General features: G+C 41.3%; 1 protein-coding gene across 1 annotated transcript in view; it reads right to left on the reverse strand.

Annotated features, from left to right (window-relative positions):
- The window catches only part of DDX10 (DEAD-box helicase 10), a 308,585-nt gene that overhangs the window by 7,415 nt on the left and 288,329 nt on the right, over positions 1 to 12,841 (reverse strand). The window lies entirely within an intron of this gene.

Below are 12,841 nucleotides of genomic sequence, written 5' to 3' on the forward strand. Positions count from 1 at the left end.
CAGGGGGGTTGGATAGGTGTGGGGTCCCGGGGAGCCTGTCAAGGGGTGGGGGTGTGGATAGGAGTCAGAGCAGTCAGGGGACTGGGAGCAGGGGGGTTGGATAGGGGGTGGGGCCGGGGAGGGGGCAGTTAGGGGACAAGGAGCAGGGGGAGTTGGATGGGTGGGGGGCCTCTGAGGGGGGCAGTCAGGGGACGGGAAGTGGGAGGGGTTGGATAGGGGGAGGGGGCCAGGCTGTTTAGGGAGGCACAGCCTTCCCTACCCAGCCCTCCATACAGTTTTGCAACCCCAATGTGGCCCTTGGGCCAAAAAGTTTGACCACCCTGTGATAGAGAGCAGGTGTGGTGAAAGGTAGATGAACAAGGAGGGAATCTAACATGGGAAGCAACGTGGGATGGGGTCATGAAGAAGCATAGAGACGCTTCTGAGAGAAATGGATGCAGAGAACCTCAAAACAGGTATTTTTAGTGCAGGAATACTGAAAATCATGGAACGAAGTAAGGTGATCTATTCAGTAAATGGCACGATTCATAAGGAAGAACACCCAGGCCATATCCCTCTCCCTTTCCATTTATAACATTTGGAAAGTGGCACGTGCAGCTGGATTGCCGTCTTCCTTTGTGCTATCCAGTACAGTTTAGCTCTTCACTGCTGCAGCAGCCTGAATTATCCACACAGCTTCATGTAGCCTGATGGCCTAGTTTACTCTGTGAGTGGCTATATTTGCATGGGCAGCAAGGTAGTAACAGCAGATTTCAGCACAATAATTCTGCACAATAATTCCTGTGGGCCACTATTTATACTCATGTTAACCCAAACACAAAAAAACAGGTGTTTTCATATTTCATATATATCACTTTTGCTGCACATGCATAATCACACATCTTATAAATACATCTTTGACATGACTGCTAGCACAGGAGACTGGAATCTAAGAAGGTGGGGTTCTAATTCTGATGGTAATTCACTGTGCAGTCTTGGGCAAGTAATGTTCTGCATCTCAGTTTAACCACCTATAAAATGGAGGGAACTGCTACTTACTTCCCAAAGATGTTATGGGGTGATAGCCACAAGAAATGACTTGATTTTTTTTTAATTGCTAGCAATGAACTCCTTCAGGCTTCTAAGTATGTCTTGTCAACTCAAAGTCTGTATTCTTTAGATTGTAAGGGCTTCGAGGAGGGACTGTTTGAAATAAAAGGCCAAGTGCAGCTTCAAGCACATTGTCATTACTTAAATAATAATGTTTATATGATGCTTTGAGAACCTCAGATAGAAGCCTCTATTTGTACGTATTTACATTTGCTATAGTATTTCTTGCAGGCTGCGTTTACCAGTGCTACAATGAAATGTTGCCCATGTAAATACAATGCAGCCAACAAGTTGCTGTGTAATTCCAGCATGTTTGGCAGTTCAACTTTCCTAAAGAAACTTTCAGTTAATAATGAATGAATCTGCACATAAAAAATAATTCAGAATATTTAAGAATAATTTATCCCTCAAGTATTGGCATTTTGCTAATCAAACATGTTGTGCCACAAACTTTCTTCCATATAATACATTTTAATTTACAAGGCGATGGCAACAATTCTAATGAAGATTAATTACTGCAGTCCCTTCCATATAGCCCAGTGCAGCTTCTTTCCAACTTACTGTCAGAATGCTACAGCATATAGCAATGATAATGAAAATATATTGTGTTGTGTTATTCTCTTTATTGGCCATTACACTGATGTAAATCAAAACTGTTTTAAAACTAGATTTATAAAAATAATTGAAGAAAAAGAGAAGATTTATCTACTTGTATTTCATAATAAGTGTAATGGCACTGAAACCAAAAGACAGGATGAGTCTGTCCTAAAGTAGAATTACAATAGTCCGGAACAAGAAAAAAATAAAATGGAGAACACAGAACAAAACAAGCTGTTAAACGTTTCTCTCCATTATACTGGAAGTATTACAGAGGATTTGATGGTGGAGATAACCCAGGGCAACCCACAGTGCTCTAACCTCTATGCTGACTGTGCCTGCAATCTCTCCTTTCTCAATACCTGAACCAATTCACTTTTCGTACTTCTTAGATTACTTGTTCTGCTTGTTGCCGTAGGTGCTGCTGTTCGTTTAGTTTATTAAGTACTTTGTGTGCAATTAAATTCACTCTAAGTTTCTTAACGATCCAGACTTTTTGTGTTTCTCCTTTTGTATTCTGTATTTAGTAGTTCATTCAAATAGCCTGGGTAGGGTGGTTATATTCCCAAAGTACTTGCTTTAATTTAAAAAATAAATCTCCAAGGCCCCCAGAGGCTTCCATATTTTGCATGAACAATTTACTCAAACATTCTACATTTAATTCTTCTTTTCTTGCATTACTAAGTTTCCCCTCACTTTATGCATTATTCAAAAATTTTACAATTTTATCCACTATTGGCCTTACGTGGAGGCAGCGTTTAGTGGCCATGAGAGTACTGAAATGGGAATCAGAAGACCTGGGTTCTACACCCAATAGTTTCCCTTTGTAAGTCACAACCTCCATTCCAGTTTCCCTATCTGGAGAGGGAAGAATGAGTGTTGCAAGTATTCATTCATTCATGTTTGTAAAGAATTTCTAGTTCCTCAGAAGGAAGGTACTATACAATGAATTTTAAGTCTTATAGTATTAGCATCATCCTTTTCAAAGACCTATGAAAATAAAACTTGAAATAAGTATTTGCAATGAAAGTTGATAGGACACTACATACTGCCCATGCTTCCAGTCTATTTATATCACTGTGAATTATATTACCCTTTCTTGGGTATTGGCTGTTTTTCCTACCCCGTTTGGTATGAACTACAAATGTCAACAACTTACTGCCCAGTGTGTTTAAAATGTTTTCCATGAAATGGATCCATCCTACCTCTGACATTCAAACACATTTACTCCTTATCTGCTTAGTTTGACACCAGGCTTCACATCTTGGTCTCCTCTCCATATTTTTAAACCGTGCAGTACCATCTGTTTCAGATGCTCCTTGTATCTCCCATTGAGACACCAAGTCAGTTAATATTTTAATCTTATTATAAAACCATATGTCCCTCTTTCACTTACAGCTGGATTCAGGTATTGTGTGGCTCTCTTGTTTAGGTACACTTTCACAGTTTCACATGCTTAAGGCCAGAAGGACCCATTATGATCATCTAGTTTGACCTCCTTGATAACAACGGCCATAGAATTTCACTAAGATTCCTTCATCAAGCCCATATCTTTGGGTAGAGCTAGAGCTTATCTTTTAGAAATTCATCCATCTTGATTTAATGATTTCAACTAATGGAAAAATCCACCTTGTTTCTAGCTAGAAAGAGATTGTTCCAGTGATTAACTACCTTCTCGATTAAACAAAACAAACCCGCCCCTTATTTCTAGTCTGAATTTATCTTGCTTCAGATTACAAGCACTGGATCTTTTTGTGTCTGCTAAATTAGATAGCTTTCTACTAACAGAAATCTTTTCCCCGAGTAGCTATTTCTAAATCATAATTAAGTCACCTCTTAACCTTCTCTTGGATAGACTTAATGCACTGATAATTAGTCTCTCACTAAAAGGCATGTTTTCCAGACCTTACATCAGTGTTGTACCTCTTTTTTGAATCCTTTCCAATTTTTCAACTTCTTTTTTTAAAGGAACGGGAGTCAGTAATTTAATATTGGCCTTTCTAATGCAGTGGTAATAGCATTTCAACACAGGGATGTTCCACAGTAAATTCACTACAAGTCACTTACTTACTTGGGCCCTGAGTTGTGACTTCCTATGATTCCCCCCCCCCCTTTCTCTCCCCCTTGAGCTGGTTGGGAAGTTTTCAACAAAGTTTTGTGCTAGAAAATGCTAATTTATCAAAACTGAAACTTTTTGTGGGAACAGTCAGTTTCAGTTAAATTTTCAACAGAAAGATTTTTTCAGGTCCAGGATGGCATTTCTGGGTCATTACCAGAGATAGAAAGAGACCCACCTGAGAATAACAAGTAGCTTGTTAATGAGGGCAACTAGGATGTGGGAGATCCAGGTTCAATTCCCCACTCTGCCTTATTTGGAGCAGGGATTTGAACCCGGGTCTCCTGCATCCCATTATTGATTATACAAAGAAGAACAGCTCCAACAGGAAAGACTGCAGGTGACTCACTCTAGAATAGCTAATAGCCAGGTGGTTAGGGCACTCACCTGGGATGTGTGAAACTGATTTTTAAAGAGCTTTTCTGACCATAGTCATACTAAGTTCTTTCCTCCAGAATATCACAGGAACATCTTTAGATGGAACAGCGTGGCTTGAAGGCAAGTTAGACCAAAGAAAAGATATTGCAGACTAATCAAGAATGGTACAAAATCTAGTGGGTCAACAGAATCACTCACAGCATCCTGATTTAATGTGTTAAAGGAGGAAGAAATGGCAACTTCACCTGTCATTGACATAGCAAACAGAGCTATACATAAAAGCAGCACTAACTGGTGACCTCTATGAGCACAGCTGTCAGATCATGGCAGACCACAGGACTGACTACAATAAAAATGATACAACTAATGGTTTTACAGCAAGTATAATTTATTCATCCCATTTCCCCATCTCCCAATTCCAAGCTCTATTCCACTTTGACCTACCTAAGAGTTACCATAAAGATGAATAGTCCTACATATTAAAGATTAACAGAATGTAATGACAAGTCCAATCAAAACTTTGTTCTATCTCGCATTTTTATTTAAAAAGATTGAGGGATTTAAAATATTAGAAATTCAATTTAACTGCGCAATGAATATTTAGGATATCCAGCTGCTTCTTTTCCGCCCTGTTCAACCCACTGCAAATTTTTCACTTCATTAACAATGCACATTAAGATAGCCTTAAACCAAACATGATGAATGTTGCTAGATATACAAAAATTAACCGTATATTGCATGCTTGAAGTAATTAATTACTCATTTGGTAGAAGTGTAGTTAGAAGGATATTTTATTCAAAAGCAAATTTATCTAGTATATTGTACAACTCCCTCTCCCACGTCCCGGTGAAAGAAATGTTGGGGAAAGAAAAGATTAATACCTTTCTTGACTTCAAAACCATGGACAGATGATCCATCTTTGAAGACGGCTGTAGGATGAAGCCTTATGCTTTGAATATTAGCCCTTTCAGCTGGATAGTTTTCCTTTAAAGCTAGCAGGAGTTGCTGCAGCCTAAGGTATTTCTATTTTATTCTAGCACTTGGGGCATAAATCTCAGAATTTCAAAAGTATAACGGAAAAATGCAGTCGCATTTTCTAATTTCAAAGTCAGATTCTCACCAGGAGCAACTGCCTGGTTATATATGGTTTTAGATAAAATCATTAGACAAATGTTCCAGGCACCAGAAGTGACTCACCATGCAATTAAATCAACTTCCCCAGGTGATGTATTGAGGATTTGTGTTGCCATAATGGACCCTCCTTTGCCCTTACTGACACCAAGGTTTTTTCTCTGCTCTTTCTCTAATCACTTACCCAGGGAACCCTCTTTCCCCAATCCTCATGACTTCCTTTACTCCTTTCCTGCCATGTTACTTCTCACAAGACAAGCATCGTCTCTCCACATCCTCAAAATCCTTCATCCCACCAGCCTCTTCAGCTACCACCTGTATCCCTCCTGCCTTTACCTCTAAGCTTATTGTACAGTCCAACTACAGACGCTTCCCTGAGTTCCTCTTTTCAAACTCCACCCTTGATTTGGCCCTTCAATCTGGCTTCTCCCTTCTCCACTTCATTGAAACTGCCCTCATCAAGGCCTCTCAATGACCTCCTCAGAACCAAGTCTCAGGCCCCCAACTCCACTCTGAATGGACAGTATTAAAGCAACTAACCCATCAAGACACTCCTTGAAATCTTATTCTTCCTTGGATTTTATGGCTCTGGCTTCCCCAGGTTCTACTCCTACTTCTCAGCATCTCCTTAGTGGGTCATCCCTGCCCTCTTCTTCCCTCCTATTTTTTATGGAATAGCACAGGGCTCCACCCATCGCTCGTTTCTTTCTTTCTTTTACGCATACACGGGTGATTTTTGCCACTCACCTGGCTTCAATTCCCATCCCTACACCACTAAGTCTTAAATCTATCTGTTCACTCCTGACCAGTCTTTCTCTCACTCTAATCCTTAATCTTGGCTTCTCTCTCTGATCTCTCTTTCTGGATGTCCCACAACCAGCTAAAATTTAAACATGGCCAAAACTGAATTCTCTCACAGGAATAAGAGAACAGCCATACTGGGTCAGTCAAATGGTCCATCCAGCCCAGTATCTTGTCCTCTGATAGTGACCAATGCCAGGTGTTTCAGAAGGAATGAACAGAACAGGCAATCATTGAGTGAGTCATCTTCTGTCATCCAGTCTCAGCTTCTGGCAGTCAAAGTTTTAGGGACACCCAGAGCATGGGGTTGTGTCCATGACCACCTTTGCTAAGAGCCATTGATGGACCTATTCTTCACGAACTTATCTAATTCTTTTTTGAACTCTGTTATACTTTTGACCTTCACAACATTCACTAGCAATGAGTTCCACAGGATGACTGCGCATTGTGTGGATAAGTCTTCCCTCCCAAGCCTTTCTGACTCCCCTCTTTTTCTGTCATTGACAGCATGATCACCCCAGTATCCAGACCCCATGACACGTGGGGGGGAGGGGAAAGGAGGAAGGAGGGCTCTGACTTTTTTCACAGGCTCTTGCCTCCCCTTCCCCCCACCCCAATCATGGCAGTGTCCAAATGCTGCTGCTTCTTTCTCGAGAGTGTCCCTAAGGTCATCTTTAGCTATACTATTTAACCCTATCGCGTTGGTTTGTCTTTGTTAACACCTATTCAGCTCAAATGACTGTGGAAAACTATGGAGAATATTATATTATTTATTTATATTTGTAAAGACTCAGCACTCCTGCCTTTGCAGTTAGAGCTGAGGAAGCTTGCACTCCACTTCTCTAATCGTCTGGTAAACACAAAGACAAGACGACTTTCATGATATTTCTACAGTGAAAGGAAAAAAGAATCTGGCCTTATTCATAAAATCATAAAGCAGCAAAAAATGGATACAAACTTTTTAAAACCCCTTTGGCAAGTACTTTTAGTACCATCTCACTATAAAGTCCATGAAAAGTCTGGCTAACAAAAGGGTCTTACACTGTGCTCTGAAGCATGCCAGATTCTGATTCTGATGGAGTCCCATGACAGCAGGTTCCTGAGGCATGGTTGCTCCACTGAGAATGTCCTGCTACTAGCCACAGAAAGTTTAAACCCCAGAACTGACAGCAAAAAACAGCCCAGCAGATCATAATTCCCATGGCACAGAACTGACAACATGACAAGTTCACACAGAAAACCTTTTACTCAAGTTAGCAAAACTGAGCTAGTCAGCTTTGCAATAATAAAAATAAAGCTAAAACTCCCTCAATTTTAACGGTCTGTGGTGTTTTCATGGCAAAAATATGTGAATATTAGGAACCGGCAACTTTTTTCCAGTTCATGATGTGCTTTTGCACATGAAAGCTAGAGTAACAAGTGAATTTATATTGTACAAATTCCTCTGGAAGGGACACGGTTACAGGAATTGAATAATTGTAAGAATTTAAATTTGACTTGCTACTAAACTTTCAAATATATAATTTGGACTAATCATATTTTTATTACTTGGTAAGAATTTCAAATATGTATTAGCTTAGATAGGAAAGGAAAATAAAAAGGCATGTGATGTCCAGCGACAAATCAAACTTACTTGAAATGTGACTTTTACAGCATGACTAGATTCCAAAAATCTGATTAAATGCATTTTTCAAAATAACTGATCTTTTGCAATGTAAAGTTATAACAAAGAGCAAGAAAACAATTTTCACTACTTTAAAACAATCTACAAATAAACTGGCCCTCTACCAATTTACATTTTTAATTTATTTATGTATTTAAACTTCAGCTAGGTACACAATGAAGTTAGTTAACAATTAAAAAAATATTTTTCCAGTATGGAAAATGCTCTTTATCATGCTACATTATTTTAAAGTTCTTTGCAGTGTTGTTGTGGCCATGTTGGTCCCAGGATATGAGAGCGATAAGGTGAGTGAGGTAATATCTTTTATCCAATGATTATTGCCTCACCTACGTTGTCCCCCACATTATTTTAAAGTTATACAGTCATAGCTTCGGGAATATATTTACATTACATTTTGAGAAGGAAAAATAATTGCTTGTGATAAAATTAGTTTAACATATGGCTTGCTGTCGGCTGTCAACCTTAATGCATAGTACAAAGAATCCAAATGTTAAAATATATGCTGGACTTGTTAGCCCATCCATATATTGATTCTATTTTCTACATATCAGCACCAATGGTTGCCTCTTTAGCCCAACTTTTATTTATGATTCATTGCTTTGTAGGACTTGTGACATACCACAGGTACTAAACATTTCAAGAAACATTCATTGACACATCAATTCTGTCTATATAGGGTGAACAAAAACTGCAATATGCAAAAATAAAAAGGGCTAAACTATACCCATGTGGACAGTTTATCATCTATGATCCTATTGGTGAAAGGAACACTGCCATCTTGAATTTAGCTAATTAAAAAAAAAAAAAAAAGTTTTAATCGTCATGTGACCCCCATCTCAATTTCTGTGGTCTTAAATTAAGTTTCCCTGTTTTAAGCTTGTTTTCCATCTTGCTGTGTAAAAAGAACCACACAAGGCCAAATGACCAAGGCCCCAATCCAGCAAAGACTCATCCATGTGCTTAATTTTAAATACAAGTGCTCATGTTGAACTTGGTGGGCCAGATCATCAGCTGTTGATTCCAATGGATCTATGCTGATTTATGCCAGCTGAGGATCTGGCCCATTGGATCTACTCTATTTGCAAGCTTATATACAGTAACTCCTCACTTAAAGTGATCCCGGTTAACATTGTTTCGTTGTTACGTTGCTGATCAATAGGAACATGCTTGTTTAAAGTTGCGCAATGCTCCCTTATAACGTCGTTTGGCAGCCACCTGCTTTGTCCACTGCTTGCAAGATTCTCTGGAAGAGTAGCCCCTCCTTGTGGGGATTAGAACCAGGGGGACTGGCATCAGCTCCCCTAAATTCCCTGTAAGGAATGTGGCTCGGCAGCTGCCGAGCAGCAGTTCAGGTGGCCCTCCCCCTACTGCCTTGCTGCTCCTGACCTGCCCTCTGTCTTGGAGCTGCTCCCCGGAGCTTCCTGCTTGCTGGGGGATGGGAGAGAGAAGATGGGTGCTGATATCAGGATGTCCCCCTGCTCCTGCCCCGCTCTCCACAAAGCAGAGGAGGTGGACAGGGCTTGGGGACAGAATGGAGGGACCTTGCTGGAAGCTGTTGCTTCCTGTCTGAACTGGCTGATCTGTTTAAAAGGGCAACGTACTTGAGGGGGGGGGGTCAGCGTACTTAAAGGGACAATACACGTTTCTCTCACTCATGCATGCACCCCCCAGCACTTTGGAAAGTCAGCACCTTTGCAGCCGTGCATGTGCTGTCAGGAGGAGGGAGTGGTGCGCTCCAGCTGGATAGCATGGGTTCATCATCATCATGTTCAGTTTTTGCAGGGAAGTGTTTGCAGCTACTGCCCTGCATCTATTGTGTTTCCTCCCTCCTGCCTCAGTCCACGCTGCCGTGTAGAGTGTGAGGCTATATTAACAACAGCGTATTAACCCTGGAGGGCTCAGCCAAGTGCTAGTTCATCATTTAGCAGCACGGCATTCCTGGGAAATATCCCACCCTCTTACTCCACCACCTTCACAATCATTCATTGCTGTGTACAACATTAAAATGTTTGTTTAAAACTTATACCGTATATGTATATAATGTCTTTTGTCTGGCAAAAAAAAAAATTCCCTGAAACCTAACCCCCCCATTTACATTAATTCTTATGGGGAAATTGGATTTGCTTAATATCGTTTCGCATAAAGTCGCATTTTTCAGGAACATAACTACAACGGTAGGTGAGGAGTTGCAGGACTGCGGACTAGCTGATTACATGGAATAGGGAGAAGTGCTGTCAGGCAAACAAAGTAAAGAAAACATAAAATAACAGAGAAAAATGCTCTCTTTAATCTCACTTACAGTCATTTTGTGCTCCAGAGTGAAGACTGATTTTTAAATTGACTGTGTCAAAATCCTCTAAAAATATTCTTATACAATAGATCAAGACTTTGCCAAGTCAGCCTTTACCATCTAAACGATAACGCAAAATTTTAACTAGTGAAATACAACAGAAAATTGTTGAACATATACTAAATATTGCTTAAACCAAGAAAGTCATACATGAATCCAAGTTGAAATGTGTCCTTAGCCTATTGCCTTTTCCCTACAGTAAGTATGCAAAAAACAAAACAAAAACCAACCAACCATCAATCCATTCATCAGTGGTCATTAGGAGATCCCTGTGGTAACTAGACATTTAAGAGGAGCTTAAGAAAAAGAGTTTTGTCACACTTAGCTGTTTCAGCTCTAAGCAATCAACCTCTAGTAGATGCATTCATCCAGTATAGCTGGATGTCTGAGTCTCTACTAATACATTAAAGGCAGATTGCTAATCATTTTAACAAAACTCCTCCAATATGTGCTAAGAGCCCCCACAGGTCAAGAGGAGGAGACAGACTATTATTAGTATAAAATCACTCCCCTATACCCACCATGGGCTGACCCAAGCTATCGCGGAAGCTCAGCACATACTAGAGCAGGGGTGGGGCAAACATTTTGGCCCGAGGGCCACATCTGGGAATAGAAATTGTATGGCAGGCCATGAATGCTCACAAAGGTGGGGTTGGGGTGCGGGCTCTGGTTGGGGGTGCGGGCTTTGGGGTGGGGCCAGAAATGAGGAGTTCAGGGTGCGGGAGGGGGCTCTAGCTGGGAGTGCAGGGGTGAGGGCTCTGGGGTGAGGCTGGCGATGAGAGGTTTGGGGAACAGGAGGATGCTCCGGGTTGGAACCGAGGGGCTTAGAGGGCATGAGGAGGATCACGGGTGCAGGAAGGTGGGTGGGGTGCGGGGAGAGGCTCAGGGGTGCAGGCTCCAGGCGGCGTTTACCTCAAGTTGCTCCTGGAAGCAGCGGCAAGGCCCCCCTCCGGCTCCTACACACAGGCATGGCCAGGCAGCTCTGCACGCTGCTCCATCCACAGGCACCGCCCCTGCAGCTCCCATTGGCTGCAGTTCCCGGCCAATGGGAGTTGTGGGGGTGGCGCTTGTGGCAGGGGCAGCGTGCAGAGCGGAGCCCCTTGGCTGCCCCTATGCGTAGGAACTGGAGAGAGGCCATGCCGCTGCTTCCGGGAGCCGCGTGGAGTGGCCCCCGACCCTGCTCCCTCGCTGGAGCGCCGGAATGGGGCAAGCTCCAGACCCCGCTCCCCAGCGGTAGCTCGAGGACCAGATTAAAACGACTGGCGGGCCGTAGTTTGCCCACCCCTGTACTAGAGGAATTTATTTAAATAGTTAGTTATTTTTTGTGGGTCTCCTTTTACATTTTCTGCTAATTCTCAGAAGGCTAGATTGAGTCTCCACACTCAGCCCTGAGTAGGAGGTGGCAAGTTGCTGCATCAGACCAGAGGGTAAAACCAGGAAGAAACTGATTCAGAGTCAATGGGAAGAAGTAATTTACTGCATCTCAGAAAAGGATGCAAACTTCCTTTCCCTCCCACTCATGCCTGGCCAGTTCTATAGGCCAGCATATTGGTAGGGAAAGTCATGCTACCGGCTTGTTTGTAGTAATCCAGAGTCAAGATCTGGGTAGCCCTAACCACTACCTCTCTTCTCTCCCTACCTTGAAGCCACATTAGGATTAGCAACAATCTAGCCCTAGGTAATTTTAACTGATTTGAGACCTGAAGGCAAAAGATACTTATACAACTGACAACTACAAGTTCCTGTTGAGTCAAAGGGGGCAAAATAAACATGTACCTTCCAGTCTAATGCACCAATTGCCACTGTCATGATTTCAGGATGTATCAGAGCCTATAACAAAGGGCCTCCTCTGTTTACCAAAGAAACACAGGGCATGAAATCCTGACCCCGCTGTAGGCAATGGTAAAACCCACAATGAATTAAATGGGCCCAGGATTTCAGTCAGGATCTTTTGGCAATCCTACAATATGTGTATTGAAGAAATGCAGTACGCTAACATAACACACTTGGAATAAAAAGTATATTTTAAAAATACTTCAGGGAACTATTTTGAATTTACTATATTTTTTAACCCAGGGTTAATTCCATAGCACATGTTTCTGGTCAGATTTAACTTAATTTGTATTGCTAACTATTCCAAATGACACTGAATCTCTCTGTTCCTCACATGCTTCATCTTAAGCACATTTAATTAAATATATTCCCAATATACTATATGACTTTAATATGACTTCGTTTTCTTTTCAAATAAAATTTGTGATGTGACGGTACAGAAATTTATTTCTGCACTTCACAATGAACTCCAGGGAATTAGTCAAACATTTTTTTTGTTTGAATATTCTCATTGAGATCACTGACACTGACTCATAATCCTAAATCTAACATGGCAAAATAAATGAGGTTGCTTAGGCTAAACTCATAAGAGCTAATTTGTGTTCAGCACCTGCTCAGCCAAAAAACTAAAAGGGGAAGTCTTGGGAGCATTAAAAAACCCTTTAAAATATGTTCTTGTTGCAACATCTAAACAAAGCAGCATTCAAAAGTAGAAACATCTACAGATGCATGTGAGAAATGACCTATGGCAAAACAAGAAATATATACAGCACCTCTGCTGTATTTCTTTTGATGAAAGCTGAGCTAAGGCATTTTACAGATGCAAAGATATTAGAGTGTATCTTTTTTTCTGGGAAGAGAA

This window comes from Trachemys scripta, chromosome 1 (assembly GCF_013100865.1).
Source record: "Trachemys scripta elegans isolate TJP31775 chromosome 1, CAS_Tse_1.0, whole genome shotgun sequence".
Lineage (NCBI taxonomy): Eukaryota > Metazoa > Chordata > Testudines > Emydidae > Trachemys > Trachemys scripta.